The sequence below is a fragment of the Erithacus rubecula genome, assembly GCF_903797595.1.
Source record: "Erithacus rubecula genome assembly, chromosome: 4".
NCBI classification, from domain to species: Eukaryota; Metazoa; Chordata; class Aves; order Passeriformes; family Muscicapidae; genus Erithacus; species Erithacus rubecula.
The window spans coordinates 12,270,669-12,288,733 of NC_136686.1; the positions used below are offsets into that span (position 1 = coordinate 12,270,669).

General features: G+C 40.2%; 1 long non-coding RNA gene across 1 annotated transcript; it reads left to right on the top strand.

Annotated features, from left to right (window-relative positions):
* Nucleotides 1-11,413: 11,413 nt before the first annotated feature.
* LOC306801800 lies at nt 11,414-16,076 on the top strand. The gene is made up of 3 exons (XR_013774187.1): nt 11,414-11,478; nt 12,067-12,110; nt 15,206-16,076. It is a non-coding gene; the product is annotated as an uncharacterized lncRNA (long non-coding RNA).
* Nucleotides 16,077-18,065: the final 1,989 nt, after the last annotated feature.

Genomic DNA, 18,065 nt, shown 5'->3' on the forward strand with positions numbered 1-18,065 from the left:
TTACGAGGAGAATTTGAGGGAGCTGGGAGTGCTTACTCTGGGGAAAGGGAGCCTCAGAGCTTACTGCTCTCTACAACTCCTTGGAAGGTGCCTATAAAAAAGGGGGGGGAGCAGGGTGGGAGAGTGAAAAAATCAGTCTCTTCTGCTGAGTAACAGGTGATAGGATGATAGGTAATGGCTTTAAATTGCACCAGGGGGTTTTAGATTGGACATTAGGAAAAGTTCCTATGCTGAAATTTTGGTGAATCACTGAAACCAGCTGTCCAAAGAAGTTTTCAAAAGACATTTGGATGTGGCACTTATGATTGTGGTGTAGTGGTGAATAAGGGTAGTGGTGGATTAAAGGATGGTCGATGACCTTAGAGATCTTTCCAACCTAAGTGATTCTGTGATTTGTGAGATCAGCATGCCTGCCTGAGAAACAAGGTGTGCAACCATAGGAAATGTCTTTTACTGGTTTTGCATTTTTAAATGCACTGTATATGCATTTTTTGCACTCTATACTTTCTTGTTCAAGCACTGAAAGGAGGCAGAGTGGTAAGGCAGGGGTGACCATGCAACATCCTGCCTACAGTCATGAAGGGGCACTGCAGGGATGGGAAATGGAGCTCTTAGGAATGATACATGTTTCTCCTTTTCTCATTTCCTAGTGAGTTCATCATTGCAGGAATCTGTAACCAGCAAGTTGATTCAGTTAGTGAAACAAAAATAAGTCAAGGCTGTTGAATGGCAGTTCCACCATCTTGGCTCCAACTCAAGGATGCCTTGATTCTAACAAAACCACACAACACTTTCCAGAAGAGTGTTACAAATGGATGTGGGGGTTTAGATATGTCACTGCCCTTTGCCCAGGCTTCTGGCAGCAGCTTTATTGGTGGCCAGCAACCCAGAACCTACTCTCATTCACAAGTTCTTTAATGAATTATTTATTTAATAGACAGAAGATTAACAGATGTAACACTTAAAACAAACTAATACTACACAGGAATAAGGACATAAAGAGACTACTAGTAGGTATATATAGCACAAGGTTAAATGTACCTGTTAATGTTCCAGCTAGAGAAGAAATAACATTACTTGGGATTCAGTGTATTTTACCATCCAATAGCTGATGGGTCAAACATTGAGATCCTTTCCCTCAATCCCCAGGGAAGTAACCATAGAATCTGTATCCAAACTGAGGAATCTCAAACACTTCAGGGTGTGTGTAAGAGGTTTTGCCTCTCTGGTAACTCGTGTTTTTCATAGTTTGTAAAACAGTGTATCTCAGTCAATAATATTTCTTTTTTCTCTTCCCACATCTGCTCTCCAGACTGAGATGTTGATTCTTAGCTGAGCAGGTACCTTTTGGCACCAGAGATGACACCCTGCTGGGCTTTTCAGCCCAGGTTATCTCTTTATGCATCAATTATCTGTGTGTGGGGGGATGTAGATGTCCTGCCACAAAGAGAGAACAAAGAAAAGAAGTAACACAGATTAGAAATAAAATACCCCCACACCAGACAGCTGGTCCTGCTGTTTATGCATTCCTGAGCCTGAAAAGGGACACTTAAGCACCAGGACCATGGCACTTCGTCTCCTGAGGGGCTTTAGGTGTAAGTTGAAGCAGGTGAGGAGGCCTCAGCAGGGAGCAGTGAGGAAGGAGAGGTTTCAATTAGGTTATAACCTAGACACCACCCCCCAAATTAGCTCTCTTGTTGGCACATGTGAAGGCCAGGCTGTTGTTCTCTCCCCGAGGCAGCCATGTGTGAGACTGGCCCAGCCAGTCCAGGTGGAGGGAAGGAGCAGCAGTGTGAGGCAGATGTGCCTCAATCACTGGCTGGCATTGCAGTGTCACTGGGCAGAACAGGTTAAAAACAGGACTTTGCAATCTAGTGAGCAGAAACATCAACCAGATGACAGAGGAAGGAGAGAGGCATTATTCTTACTGTCTAGGTAAGGATTTTTGTGAAATTACTCAGGATGCCAAAGCTGGAGATGAAGAAGGGGCCATGCAGCCCTGTGCCAGCAAGGTACGGGGGACAGCCACAAGCCTAGGCTCTCTCAAGGAGCTGCTATCTGCCAGTCCATTATGGTGGGACTAATGGGGGGCTACCCTGATCCTACCAAGTGTTTTGATGAAGGTGTGAGAAGCTGCAAGCAACTTCTACCTGCTGGGGCAGGTATTGTATCTGCTGCGGGCAGTGGCTGAGTGAAGCTTCACAGAGCGGGGAAAAAAGTATTCTTTGTGCCTGTGTGTGCTGTACTCAGGTGTGAAACTGCCTTTCACATGGGCTTCTTAGCAAAGTGCTGATAGGCCTGAGGTTGCTCAGGTTAAGTGCCTCCCGTTGTGCACTGGAATGTCTTGGAGAAGGCTTGACTGGGGAGCCTTGGTACCAAGTGTCTTCCCACTGCCTGGGTGAGCCTATGTCCACTGGAACATGGGTGACAGACAGCTCAGGCAGCCCTTTGTGTTGCCACACTTATAGTGACTTATCATGTTGAATGGGAGGAAACCTGCCCCTGCTGCCAGGGAACAGGCCAGGTCTTCTGTGCCATCATCCCCTCTCCCTCCCTCCGTGCCATTGCTTGGTCCTGAGGCCCCCCAGCTCACTTGCTGTGCTTCTTGCAAACAACAAATGCATCCAACAAGTTAGTGTAGGGTGAGGGTCACTTTCTGACCCAGACTCATTTATGATTTAAATTAAAATTCTAAGGTGAAAATTTGGACCTAATGTTTAGCTGAAATAAATCCTAGTTAAAAGGGAGTGCTTTATCTGCTAGTAAGAGGTAGAAAAAGGAAACTACTTATGTGTCAACTGCATTATAACATGTTGTCTCTCTATATCATTTAGATGTCACTTTCTTAGCCTCCTTCTCATAGTCATTATGGGAATTATAGTCCCTCAGTCATTATGGGAATTTCTCATATGGTGGGACATGAGGCTGTTCTGGGGCTTGGTAGTTGTGCAAAAGTTCACAGTCTGACACAGTGCAGTACATTACCTGATATTTTGAATTTACTTCTTACAGCTTTCTTTCTCTTAACTTATAATGGATTCATCCTGTAAAAGTAAAGCTGTTGTGCATGAAAAGGTGCTCTGATGAAATGAGTTTTGCTTAATGGAATCAATACAAAAATATCTGATACTAATTTTCCAGCTGCTGTGACAAAACTGTGGAAGGAGGAGGGATCTTCTTGCAGATGGGAAATCCTGTGACTCCCTCAGTTATCCCCACTTAAAAGCTATCAGTTTAGACTTGTCCTGTGTACTGCCCCGTGAATTGAACAAGCCTTTTCAGTCTTTAATTAAGGGTGACAAACTCTTTGAACATCACAGCATTCATCTGTTCATGTGTGGAAAGCCTGGTATAACAAAAGAATTTAATCAAACTACAAGCCTAATAAAGACTACATTGCTTGAACTAAATGATGTTATTGCTGCTGCAGCTTATAGTTTTACATTTAAAAAAGCGGGTCAGAGTGTTCATTCATCTTGATTAGCAATGCCAACCTAATTACTTCTGGAGGAAACAGTAATTAGCTGGAGTCTCACCTCATTAATCATGACATTCTTCTAGCAGTCTATTTTTATCTTGTAAATGGCTTGGATTGGAACAACATGTATATTTGAATTCTAGGTAATTGTACACAGCTTGCTGCATAACATTTCACATTTTTATCATTTAACTGCTTCCTTCCTGTAAACCTCTCAGCTATTTTTGCAGGCTGCTCCTGTTAAATAAGAGGTGAATGGCCCACATAAGATAAGTCAGCGTTAATTACGGATGGAAGGAGATGAAGGTGTATTCCAGCAGCAGGGAAATGCAGTCCCTGCTTGCACAGGAGAATAAAGGGATCTTTTCTCAGGAAGAAATCAGGGTGCAACTTCTATTGCATTGACACTTAAGAGAAGTCTGGGACAAGATTTTAGATGGAAAAAATGATTAAATACATCCTCATTATTAAAGCCAAGTTCCTGGGGATGTCTCCATGTAGGCACCTTGAAGTCGGTGCACCAGAGTTGCCAGTCACTTCTGACAGTATTGATTATTACGTGGTTTAAAAATGTGTGTTGTGAGAAAAGTGGCTTTGCATTTATTAAAACCAATGAGGAAACAAGGAAGTTTTTGTTTGTGGGTTGGTTTTTTGTTTTTTGGGGGTTTTTTTGTGTGTGTTTGTGTGTGCTGGGGAGGTTGTTTTTTGGAAACTTGCTATAAACAAATAATGGTTATTTTTCTCAACTTTAAGACCTGGGAAAGAGAGAGAATCTAGAAGCCACAGTTCCAGATTCAGTTTAATAATTAAATTATTAGAGCTTAATTTTCTAGGGAGGATCATTATGGGTGCATTAGTCTGGGAACATCAGATTTTTTTGAGGTACTAAAATAAATGGATTTTTGAATATATGCTTATAACACATATGCCAAGTGTGTCCCTATTAGTGATCCACTGTGAAGAAAGTTCTCCTGCATGAGGCCATGCTTTATGTGTATATTTTTAAGGTTGCAATGAAGGGATTTTATTTTTCCTTACTTACAATCTATCTTTTCAAACAAGCAGTGTGTCAACCTGAAACAATGAGAGAAGATTCACAAAGAAACATAGGAAAAATAAAAGTTATTATTTCATTTTTAACTGACAAATATTGTCAAGTTTATACTTGGCATTAGTTGTATGCAATGCTTGACATTTCTAAAGCATACGAATGTTAGCATCCGCTTTTTATTTGCTTTTAGTAAGTAATTAGCTGCATTTTAGAAGTTAATATATGTTTTATGAGTTGCTTTCCTCTTCCATAATCAGGTAAGTTTACATTACTACAAATGGAAACTAGTAGCTATTTTTGAGTGCTTTCTCCAGAATATTTAGTTATAACTACCCCACAGATTAAACTGTATCCCAGCAGCCATTGGGGCACTTTCAGAACTTGCAAATAAGACAGCAAATATTTTTGTCAGTTTTTGAGAAATTATGAAATTATTCTCATTTTATTAATTAAATAAAGTACTCAGCATTTTTGTGCAATTGCATTTTAAAAAAAGTTTTCTTGTAGTCCTCTTTCATTCAATTACAAAAAGAAAATGGAAAACGCATGAGGAAAAAAATCAATTGTCCCTAAAACTGAACAAACACCTTTACTTCCATCCCTTGACCTTGAAAAAAGGTTTCTAAAAGAAAAGATTTTTTCACAAGAAAGAATTTGGTGTAAGAGACAATTTTCATTGCAAAAAGATGTCAAATTGCAATCGGGTCCACACAAAGATAAAGCAAAAATCTTCTTCTCTGGTAGAAGCAGCCCTGCTATTTTGTGAAGTAGCTGCAGAAAAAAGACATATTTGACTCATGCATATCCTACATGTAAGTGACTTTTTGTTATTCAAGTGATTAATTTAAAAGTCTGTTTCAATAACTGGTATTGTTTGTAATAGTTAACTTTATTATTAGGATCCAATATGTTTAAGTCAGATATCTTTGATCATAGATCCCAGTTACAGTGTTATGCTAGAGGCAGTGCTTGTCAAATGTTAGAAATGTAGGAGTTTTCCTAATGAGTATGTACTTATAAATTAAGAAAACCTTAATAAATATTTAATGAAAATTGTGGGCTTGTTTGCCTGCATATTATTTGTGTAGATATCACTGATGTCTCGTAATTTTGGCTATGGATCACTTCTAGAGGATTCCTCAAATCTAGAGAAAATTGCTTTTCCACTTCTAATAGGCTTGCTCATACTAAGCTTTTGATATTTAAGCAGTACTTCTGACATCTCAAATGAATTTATAAAAAATTAATTGAGCCACTGTTACACTTCTGATAGAGGCTGGCATTACCTCCCCAGCTTTGAGGAGGAACTGAAAACTAAGTTGGCTAAGGACAACTCTCTCAAAAAAGGATATTTATGTGTGTAAGGCTCAGAATAACCAACTTTATCTCTTGCTACAGGTCAAAACATCCGTGTATATTAAACTTGAGCTTTGTAACTTGAGCCAAGTGCAGAGCCAAGAGCAGAAGACCAACGTTCTTGTTATTTGGGCTGTTTTTCTAGCCATGAGATACAGTCTCAAACTTTACTCTTTCCCTCTCTGCAGCAGAAATTTAATCTAAGACCCTTTAGTCAAGGTCAGGCTGATGTGATATCTAAATGGAACACAATTTCTCATCCTGAAATCCACAGTAAAAGGAACTGAACCTTCTTTGTACCATTTCATTGATGAATGCTTTGGAGAAGTGGGGAAGCCAGATGTTTGGCTTCCCAGCCCTTGGAGCTCAGGTGGCCTGTGGCACAGGGCAAATGCCCTTTTGTTGTCTGGAGCCTGCAAAGTTGAATTTCTGTGCATCTGTGGGGACTGTGGGAAGGGGCCAAACAACCACTGGAGGAGTGGGATAGACCAGGCTGCTGCTCTGGTGGATTTGACACCTTCTATTTCCCCCTGCCTGCTGCTGCAGAGTTGTAAGGGGCCCTTGAGCAGGTCTCAAAATTCTTATTTCAGTTTCTTGTAATTTATGTCCAGATTCTATTCTGTGAGGCCTGCCATACAAAACACTCCCACCATCCCAGTAATACGTCAGTCACACGGTAGAAGTGCTGTTTTTTCGGTATGTTGTATCAGACATTATAGGCTTTATGTCTATCCAGTCCTGTCACGTCCAGGGGGAAAATTTTAATCACTAAAATTCAGTTAAAAACTCCATTAAATTATTCAAAATTGCTACTGCTTGGTAACCAAAAGACAAAAACCAAATATGGCTTCTGGACATTGAGAAAGAATAAGCCTGCACTTTTAAATATGAGTAAGAGGCTTGAGTGCCATAACTTCTATCACTGTCTATACCCTTTGATAGCTCTATCCTCCACATAATCCTAAAATTGATTACATTGCTATTGAAATATTCCTGCAGATCTTTATTCTCACCCATGGCCATAGCTGAACAGAAAGCCAACAGAAACTAGAGCAAATTTTTGAGCAATTTTATTTATCTTTAAAAACGATAATTATTTGGGTTTTTCTAGTAATATAAGGTGGACACAAATGGTCTTGTGGGCAACCAGTTTGTGGGGAAAAATGAAAGAATAAACAACAATGCAGAAGAATGGTGACCATGCATTACAAACATGGATGTCCTCCAGGGATGACCATGAAGATAATCAGACTCAGTATAAGGCACCCTTCTGGAAAGGACAAGTTATGTGGTATTTCTGCTTGCTGAAGACTAACTCATGTCTCCTAATTTTATATTGGTTTGAAGTTATCTAACACTCATCAGAAAATACACACAGTAAAACAGATATTTAAAAGTTTCTAACACGTTTTAAAATAAAATCTAAGGCGTAACCTTATAACTGGAGGATTAAATCTTGCCCTAGCCAGTAGAAATAGATTAAAAGCATGGGAAACTATTTCAAGACAATTTTAGTTCTGTGTCTCACTCTTCTCAGGGATTAGAATAGTCCAGAAGGCTGCAGTCAGTATGCCAAAAAATGGTTTTGACTGGGGGAATAAAATATTTAAAAATTTATAGAAAGCCAGTGTTTGTAAATAAAATGGGATGGTAAACCTGTACCTGAAATCTAGAAGTGTGATAAAGGTAAGCCTTGGAAACTGGTCACTGATGAAAAAATAGATGAGACTGTTAATGACAGAATCTAGTCCTGCTCTGTGCAGTGGAAATTCTGCCTCATCTTTTGTTCATGTGCAATGGGCCCCCATTTGGAGTAGGCTATTGTAGTTTTACGGTGTTCCATGGAACAATAACTTGTTTTTAACAATGTAGAATGGACTCCGTTTGAGGCTTTGCACATTGTGCAGTCCTTCATATCAATATGAGGAAGGTGGACCATTCAAACTTTACAGGACAAAGAAAAAAATTCATTCACCTTGTTGCTATAATCACTTTTATTGTCAGTGGAAAAAATACCAGGCTAATCTTCAAATTACTGTTAGTCTTATTTTTCTCTTTTAATTTTGTTTGATTGCTTATATATGAGATTAAAATCTCCTAATTTGTGAAGAATTTGCAGGTGATCTCCGATCCATATTGTTGTAACAGCCTCGTCTATGAGTAGACACATTTAGTAAATAGATGTGGTGTCATTACTAAGGTCTTTACTCCATTGCAGAGAAGAGATGAAGATGTGTTCAAAGAGTTTGTTAGGGCAGAAAAACTCATGGATATTGAGTTTGGATTTATCCTGCTGAGACAACAGCCAGAAGTAACTGAATTTTATTCTAATGGCTTCCAGAATATTTAGCAGCTTGACGAGAAATTTTTCAATGCAGATTTGTGAAGGCCCAAAGAACTATTACCATCTCTTACTGGTGGTGCACCACTGTTCTGAGGACTGATGGAATTTTTTCATATCAGGCAGAATATGTGGAGGGCATGTTGTCATACTGCAAACTGTCAGGGAAATTCTTGGTGACCTTTTCTCTTTCTAATAATCTCAGGCTTTTTCTCTGTGGAGTCATGAATATTCTCAGTTTTTCCAGGAAATACAAAGAAGTAGGGCTTCTGCTGCTCTTGTTCTGTCTCATATGCAAAATTTTCTATATGTCTTTTCTTGTTCTGTCCTAGGAGCAGCTCAGAGCCTCTGCCATACATTTGAATTTTGTCTTGACTTGGTTATTCTATTCATTTGTAGACAGTGTACCATAATTATTCTTTGCCCCAGTGGTTTGTTTGTACTGAATCACTGAAGCTGAATGGCCCTTCCTTAAGCATATTTTCTTTGCAGATATAACTTGCTCACTTAAATTATTAGTGTGTTTATGCTACTTATGTTTGATCTTGATTATAAAAAAGTGCTCTTTTTGGTCCTGAGCTGTAGATAATGCCTGGCATCGATTAACCAGCTGAATTTAAAGAGTAATTTTAGACTGATCTTTCAGAGAGGTGTAAGAGGTGGTGTAGGTTGAAATGCTTTAAATGAACACCTTTTTCGTGGAATTTAGTGTACTAAGGGATGTGCAAAAGTTAGGCAGTCTCAAGCTGTTTGGTGTAGCTATTGTCAACTTAGTTGTGTGCCCATGTCTGTGTGCCTATGTATGCACCACAAAAGCACCTGGTGAGGAATGAGTGGACAGAAGATCTGAAGGAAAACATACTTTAATCAAGACACTGGGCAGCCCTTAAGGGCCTTATTGTTCAAACTGCTTTTCAAATTTTGGTTTGAAAACGTGGTTTCATATGCAACAGCTTTGCTTTCTTCTGCTGCAGGGAGGCCTGGGTGCAGAGGGGTGTGTGGTCCTGCCCTCTCCCATTGCTGCCTCTGAGGCTCATGAGAGCTTGCTACACAGCAAAAAAAAACCAAAAACCCTTTTATTTTGGTCGATTTAGTTTTGTGTCTGTTTAGTGATTCACACTCCTTGAAGGGGTAATACAACCTACTGAGGGGAGATGGATAATATCTGGGAGTAGGTAAGAGAGGCCAATTGTGGGATGATGGATTATAAGAGAATAGACATAGTGCTGAAGGCAATCTCACCCCTGATAGTGATAAATAGTACAGAGCAGCTGTACTAATTACCAAAGAGTGGGAACAGCCTTGCCCCTTAATATGGCACAGCCATGTCCAGTGAGAATGGATGTTATAAAAGAGTGGGTTAGTTCAGTAGGAATCCACTGGCTGTGAGGAGGAAGGGCCACGTAGTTGTGCAAGGGACTGAAAGGGTAAGATGTATGCAAGACAGATGACAGGGTCAGGTGCTCATGCTAGGGAGAGGAAAGAGTTAGCCAGTCCTGCAGAGGAGTGAGAGTCAGTGTTGTGTGGAGCTGCCCATGGGAAGTTCACAGAGGGACAGGTATGAAAGTTTTTAAGATAAAAAGGACTGATGCTGGCATCAGTCATGTGTCCACCATTGATTGGTGCTCCATGTGAAGAGTGGCTGACAACAGTCAATAACACATTTGGGTGGAACCTTTTCCTCCACTGACAGCAGTGTGAGCTCCTAGATGAGCTCAATGTAACTTTATCCCAAATTAGGACTGGGCCAGGCCAGCAGGTGGTCACCTGGTCAAGGCTGGCAGTGCTTCAGATTCTGGCACTGTGAAAGGATGTTCAGGGCAAGTAGGATCAGGCTCAGATCACTGAAGTTCATAATGGAACTTTAAATTAACTTCAGACAGCTCTACTGAGTTCTAGAAACAAATGTGAGCCTGTCCTTCTGTGCAAGCAGTGATGCTGCCCCACATAGTCTGGCCTCTTGGCAGGACTGATGCAGCAGGAAACAAGAGGAGCAAAAATAAGGGTGAGTCTTGGCATGTACAGATTTGTGCATCCTGGTACACATCTGGTATTGTAAAATGTTTGTGTGCAAAGCACACTAGATTTTGAAGTTTCAATTTGAGCTTGGATAGCCTTCAATAATCTCATTTTATTCCCGTTTAAAATCCATCTTAATTAAAATGTACAGAGTATTCCCACAATGAGTATTGTTTCTAAACTGCATGTCTCCTTCAAATTCCCAGTATAAACAATCCTGCAAATAGGTAATTAAAGCCATCTGCTTCTTGGTAGCCTAGTTACCTTTGCAGCATCATTTACATTTTTCTCCCCTTTAACTCAGTGAATTAAATTGCCATGAATTCTTATTTTAGTGGAGTAACTATTACAAAATAATGCTTATGGCACACAGTTTTTCCTGAAAAGACATATTCTATTGAATTTATCTTCCAAATAAACTGTTCTTCACAGGTACAAAAAACTGTGCTGTCAGATGATGGACATAGCCATAAACTAATCCAGCACAAAATACTTAAAATAATGTGGTTACTGTTTGTGATCTTGTATTTCTTCTTCTTCTGTGAAAAATGGTGCTTTTTCTCAAGTCATCAAAGGTAGATATTGATGACTATGAACCTATTTTGAGCTAAAGATCTGGCCCGTATTTTAGGCCAGTTTCTCAGATGAGTAAACTGGAAGTACAATTTTAGAGTAATTCTTGGAAGTGAATAAAAACAAAGTTCTGCCTTGAGGTCACCTCTTCTAAGTGAGAGAAAAAGAATCTCTCTTTTAGCAGTCTCGCTGACAATGTTATGACTGCAGAGTGAAGATTTAAATGCACTGATGTAGCTGCAAAGGCCTAGGTTGTAGTGCCCAAGGTACTTGCTGGGACTCACAACTTCTCACAGAGTTGCAAATTACTTTTCCCCAGTAGCAGAGGAGGAAAAAATGTCTTTGAGCTTTCTCCAAGTTATTCCAAGCTCTTGGGAACTTCTGCTCATTATTTCTATGAAAGGAGAAACACTCTTCAACTTTCTCCCTCTTAAAAACAGCAAGTTCACTGCTGATTACTCACACTTATGAGTTTTCAATTGACATTGTGGAATATGGGGCAAAATATTGCAATATTCCAAAAGCATAAAAGCATATTCTGCTTAAAAGGGAGTAGAAGGCCTCCTCCATCCCAAATGGAAAACACAAAAACCCGGTGCATAATTCTCATTGCATTGGCAGCACTATCTGAAAGAACCCTTCACAACTTGCAAGCACAAAGTAAGGGTATTTGAGTTCTTTAGCTGCTTAAATTTTCCTGGGCATCAATGCAAGCAACACTGTTGCAAAATTTCCTATTAAGAAGGTTTTCTCTGGTTGCGGGAAAGAAAAAGCCAAACAAACAAACAAAAAAAAACCCACAAGAAAGTAACCAGGTTCTGTCTGTGACATTGGATTTTCTTTAAAACTCAAGTTGAAGCTTGCTGTTGAAGGGAGCTAATTGTACGCAGATACAGCAAATAACTTACTGACACTTTGAGTTTATTCAGTAACTGTGTAAAGTAGTGTGTAAACACCTTTAGAAAAAGAACTCAGTACTGCTGGTTATAGTTATTTTCTGAGGGTGATGACATGACCTGGCAGGCTAGATATGTCCAGTCTTAATCCCAAGTTATTAAAACATCCTCTTAAATGAACAGAAATTGGAAAAGTAAGCCTAATTATGGGATTGCTTATTTAATAGAAATAACCTTTTAATGGGTTTATATTGTTGCTTCATTGGGAGTTGAGACACATGTAGAATATTATTGCATAACCAGACCATTAATCCAGCACTGTACAATAATAGCCTACATTTGTCTTTTTCAGTTATGACGAATTGAAATTTAAATTATATTTTGTTTGCTCTGCAGGTAATACAAAAAGGACTTTTGGATTTGCATTTTAAGAGCTTGTTCATAGTTTCTGAGTCTGGCAGCGTTCCTGTTACACACACAGTTTTCTGTAAGAATATTATGTCTTGCCAGTACATGGCATTTGGTTTAAAGAAAACGGATTTCAGTTCCAGTGGTTGTGGTTTAGCTTAGAAATAGGTGCAAAGGGAAAAGCCCACCAAACTGAAAAAATAAAAATGCTTTTGACCTTGAACCATAACACAGGGAGTGACTTGTAAGGGGTGGAGTGTCTCCCAGGAGAACAAGCACATTGTGCCTTTGCATGTGCTAGAATAACTGGTGGGGATAAAGAGAGAGGAAAACAAGGCCATAGCAGAGCTGGCTCTGAGAAGGAGCCTCTCTGTGAAGTGATGCTGCTATGGACAATTAACAGTTGCTGAAGTACAGGCAGAGGAAATTAATCCTGCTTTTTTTTTCCTCTCCCTGCAATTTTTGGATCCACATCCTAGAAATAAATTCTGCATTAAGAGACAAAAGTTCTTGCGGTCAGGACAGTATTTGTACTCAGGGAGTCAAGGGTGCTCTCCCAATGAAAGCCACTCCTTCCTTCCAGTATCTGAAGGAGGCCAACAAGGAAGCCATAGAGGGATTCTTCATCAGAAACTGCAGGGATGGGACAAGGAGTAATAGCTTCAAACTGAAAAAGGAAAAATTTAGGTCAGATATGCAGAAGCAATCCTTTACTGTAGGAGTGGTGGGGCTCTGGCACAGGTTGCTGTCCTGGTTTGAAAGGACAGGTGTCTGCCAGTAAGGGCAGAAGTTTCCCTTTTTGGAATAGAGACTTTGGTTCCACTCCCCTCCCCCAAGTATTACGATTGTTTGAATCAAGGACTCTGAGGCAGAGATAAGGGGGGTGGGAATAACAGCTCTTTTACTAATATATCTAACTATACAAATAGAAAACAATAACAGTTAAAATTGCTGACAGAACGAAATAGGTAACTCAGTGTCAGTCCCTTTAGATGCAAGCACGCTGTCTCTGTGCTTAGTCCAGAGCCCGGATTTGCCAGAGAGCAGACGGGAACGAAGGCAGGAGGGAGGGGGGAGGGGCAGCAGCGGCCACGCCGGTCTCGGGCGGGAACGGGCTCACCCTCACCGAGGGCGGCGGCTCCTCGCTCACCGTGTGTGTCCGGGGGATCAGCTGTGTCCGCAGAGGCAGGAGGCTGGAACGGGGCAGATGCAGGGCAGGTGATCGCAGAGGGTCTGGCTCTGCTGTGCTCGGCCGCGTGGCTGAACGATCCCAGGCGTCCTCCTCCCAGCTCGCCGGAAACGCGAGTGCCCTCCCGGAAGCCTCAGAGGCCCCTCCGGGGCCATCCCCACCCACCCCCTTTTGTCTGGACCCATCAGGGACCCTGGGTGTAACCCGGCCAGTTCCATTGGCATGATAATGGGAAAAATTCTTACAATTGACACAGTAACAGAAAAACACTCAACCCCGAACAGTTGCTCAGAGAAGCTGTGGCTTCCACATCCCTGGTAGTGTCCAAGGCTAGGCTGGATGGGGCTCTCAGCAACCTGGTCTGGTGGAAGATGTCCCTGCCCATGGCAGGGGGTTGGAACTGGATGATCTTTAAGGTCCCTTCAACCCAAGCCATTCTGCAATTCTGTGATTTTTGCCAGAGAAGATGGAACTGTAGGAAAGAACAGGTAGTTTCAGTGGAGGACAGGTGATGGACATGTATTCAGGAAATACTGTTTCTGATTAATTCATGTGCAGTCATACACACATTGATATGTTTTAATTTTTGTCAGGGCTGGTAGGAACTTATTATCTTATTTGAAACTGACATACCACTGGAAGTGGAATCAGGGGTTTAGTTATAAGATATCTTAGAGATATCGGGAGAAATGATGTTGGTTTTTTTTCACCCTTTTTTTCTTTACTATAGTCTCTGCATTCTTCACACATATATTTGTAGCTCTGTAGCCTATTGAATCAGTGGCTAGTTTTCCCAATACTTTTCCATGGCTTTTTCCTAGGCAGAAAGACAAAACAAATTCCAGTGCTCTAAGCCCTGGGAGGTACAAGGCCCCTATCTTATCTTAATCCTTCCTGGCTATCAGTGTTGAGAACCACTCTGCAAGATACATTCTTGTAGACAAAGTACAACTAATACCAAGGGGGACACTCCAGAGAAGGGGCTTGACCTGAGGGGGAACTCCATCACCACTTTTCCTCCTAATTGGTGCTTTTTGTGAAGTATACTAATTTGCTAAATTTATAAAATCTGTATTCACCTTGTTTGGGTGAGATTTTCTGGAGATCTTTCCATAACTGCCCCAGAAAGCCTTCTCTAAAGATCCACTTTTATATTACCTCCCAAACTAAAATTGTCTCGAGTTTCATTTCCAGGTTGGAAAAGGCAACAGAAGAAATGAGTTATTAAAACATCATGAAGATAGAAGTTTCTTTATAAATCCTATCTCTGTTTCCTCCCTAAGAACATTGCTGAGATGGCTATTCAGACCTTCATCTGCTTTAAATTAGGACAGCTACATGCTTTCCAGTGAAGCTACTTTTAATTTGCATCTGCCAGAATATCTGGCTTCCTTGAGTCAATGATGCTACAAACTTCCTTTTTATGACACCAGTTTAAAGATTCTCTTGTTTTTATAGCCCAGCCAAAGAATTTGTTTTCTTAATGATATCCACAAAAATATACAAGACAAATTCTTTGTTACCTCACTGCAAAACACAGTCTTTGCATTGCTGTCAGTAAATTTTATCTGTTGTCCAGCTGTGTAGCTGAAAAGAATTTGATCCTTCTTGTCTGTAGAGTTTCCAGTGTGTGCTTCTGCAATAGTTTTGGTTTTTATCCAGTGAGCATTTCCACATCAGTTTAGTAACCTTGACTACAGTGGAGCTATACCTGTTTACACTCATTCGCACTAAATTTGTGCAAAGATTCTTGATATCGTTTTATAAATATAAATTATTAGTTTTTTTTTAAACTAGAAATTTGATAAATTAAGATAATTTAAGTGGGAGCTCTGGCTTCTTTGAGGGAATTGTGTGATTAAACTCCCTGGTAAAATTGTATTATCTTCTGTAGGTAAGAGAAAGAGACACTTTTCCCGACAGTTCATATTCAACATAATTTTCCATCAAGGAGACTGTAGCAGTTTGCCAGAGTTGTCACATGCCTTGATATTTTGAATTTCTTCCTTGGAAGCTGCTGAAATCCTTCATGCAACTGCTCCACTTGGGCATAATCCAGGAAGAGCTTTCTTCAGCTGCTTTGGTTTATTATGTATTGGCTCCCAGAATTTGAGATCACAAGTCGAGCAAAAAGGCTAAATGTAGATTCACACAGAACATCCGGCTCTCGACGAGCCTGTGCTCCAGGAAGCCCTTCTGACCTGTTCTCAGTGCTAATGTTCCTCAAATTACTCCCAGGACTCCTGGAATTTGGGCTGTTAACGATAACAGGCCAACAAATGTCATGTTGCATTTATGGGACAAAGGAGAAGCAAGCAGTAAAAACCCCTTCTTTTCTTCTAGATTTGCTGTGTGGGGAGAGAAGCACATTCCACATATCTTCTCTCACAAGCTAGAAATGAAGTGCTAAAGCTAAAATCTTGACACTTAGGAAAACAGGAAAGAGAGAGGCTGAGGTCCAACACAGTGAAATATAAATCTTTGATGCTACAAGACTACCCTTGCTATTGCATTTAGTCATGTTTGAATGTTTTGAATATTTTTCTCTTGTGCAAATTCAGGGCGTTCAAGCTTATCAATGTGTTTTTTTGGGAGATAAACTCCTTCTTTCTATCTTGATAAGAAAAAGAGTGTCTTATTCCTGAGGCAGAACTATCAGATAAAGAAAGATGATTGAGGTAAATGAGGTTTATGTAGGTTAGAGTGGGCTCCCTATTGCTCTAGCTGTGGTAGGGTGGCAAATGTCTCCAGCACCCTACTGGCAAAATAGCAGGTGTTCACTGCCAGCTACAGCATCTTCTACACTTCATGCTTCAGGTATTGCCATTCAGGTGTGTCTCAGCTTTACAGGTGGGTATTGAGGTTAGTCTGGATATTATCCCAGCCCCCCCCCCCCCCTTTCCTCTCTTTCACCCTTCCCCTTCTTTGCAATGCTATGCAATCTGCTGGATAAAAAACTAATAGTTTTGAGGATGGCATTTGTTCTTCATTGGATTAGAAACCCAAGTCTGCGATAGTGCAGAGAAATGGATCAGATGGCAGCATTTCCAGAAGGGAAATGTACCAGGAATAGTTCCACAAGCCCATGTGCTGGTGGCTTGCAGAGCACCAGCCTGTTAAAGGCTCTGCCACAACTATTTGCGGTCTCACAAGATACCCAGCTGGACAGGTGATGAGCTAGTAGCTAATCCCAGTGATTTGCACAGGTGGAGCAGGATGGAGATGCTAATGGTTTCCAGCTCTAGAAAGCTATGGAAAGGCACAAACCCTGCTAACAATTTGTTGCTCACCAAAGAAGAAACCTGGAGGTGTGAGGAGGTGTACGTGTCCCCTGTCCTCCCTGGCATCACAATGGAATTAACTTAGTAGTCAGATACAAGCATTGCTTGGCCCAGTGGCTGGATGGATTTCTTGGCACTTCCCACACTGGTGTTTCTGTGTGTGAGAAATTGAAAACTGTTTAATTTCAATTTTTCTAATAAAAACAGATCTGTCCATGTTGTGTTCTGATACAGTGTTTCAACAGTATTTGCAACTTCAACAATGCAACACCACTTCCTCCAAGATGTGGACATTCAGGAATGAAAGATGTCATGAATACAGAATTTCAGGATTTTATCCTAGGCTAGCTAAGTGTTTAGGCATTCCTATTGCAGAAATGAGTAATCCCTATTAATTAAGAGGATTTTTAAGTGCTTTCCTGAAATGTCTTGCAGGATCAAATGCAGGTTATTCCCAGAGCTTAGGAGTTTTTTCTTTTTTTTTTTTTTTTTAATAATTTCTATCATTTATTTAAGAACAGAGCTTGAAAAACAGCTTCTGTGAAGATTAAAGATCTCTATAATTCACATACTCTAAACTCAGCAATTCTAGGATACTTACGTTTTTTTACAAAGCAGGGGGAGGAAGGGACATGCAAAATCTTCAAGATGCTATTTAAAAATGACTTCAAAGGAAGAGGGAAAGTTTTATCCTTTCCTAGCTCAAGAAAAGTATGCCAGAGTTATGCAGATAATCAAGCATCTTCTCCACACTTTAAGAGTGCAGAATGTGATTTGCCTCTTTCAGTTACATCTAAACACTTTATAACTTGAAAAGCTATAGTTGTGTTTTTAAATACATCTCAGGAAAGCACAGGAGAGCTAGCATTAATTAATGTATACACATATTGTGTGAGCTGTTGTGCTCTTCAGTTATAATAAAATGGTTTTTTCTGACTATATGCAGGAGTGTTTTTAACAGTTTCTCTCTTAGTCTGACTTTTTCACTATTGTAGTTCTGCTGCAAGGAAGAACCTACAAACACGTTCCATGATTATTGTGTGTCCTGATTTCCTGTATGTTGCCTGCAGTAGCTTGGGAATGACTGGGCAGTTCTGGCTCAGAAAAAGGGTGTGATTGGAGGAGGAAGAGAGTGGTTGAGTGACTCTGGCCAGGGAAGAACAATGAGGTTGAACAAGCGTTTTTAAAAAATCTTCTTAAAATAGAGGTGCAAAATATACTAGAATCATAGTCTTAACTAGTGAAGTCAATATGAATTTTGCCTTTTTTCCCTCCTTTTTTTGAAGGACTTATTTTTTTTCTTTCTGTGTGCTTGTCAGACAATATTTTATTTGAGACAAATACATATTCCAAGTCAGAATATATAGCTCATATTTATATATATTAGCTTATATATCTAAATACTTTAAGTTTTCTCAGTTTGTAGTCATTAAAGACTAGATAGTGGAAACTTGAACTTTTTTGCTGGAGATA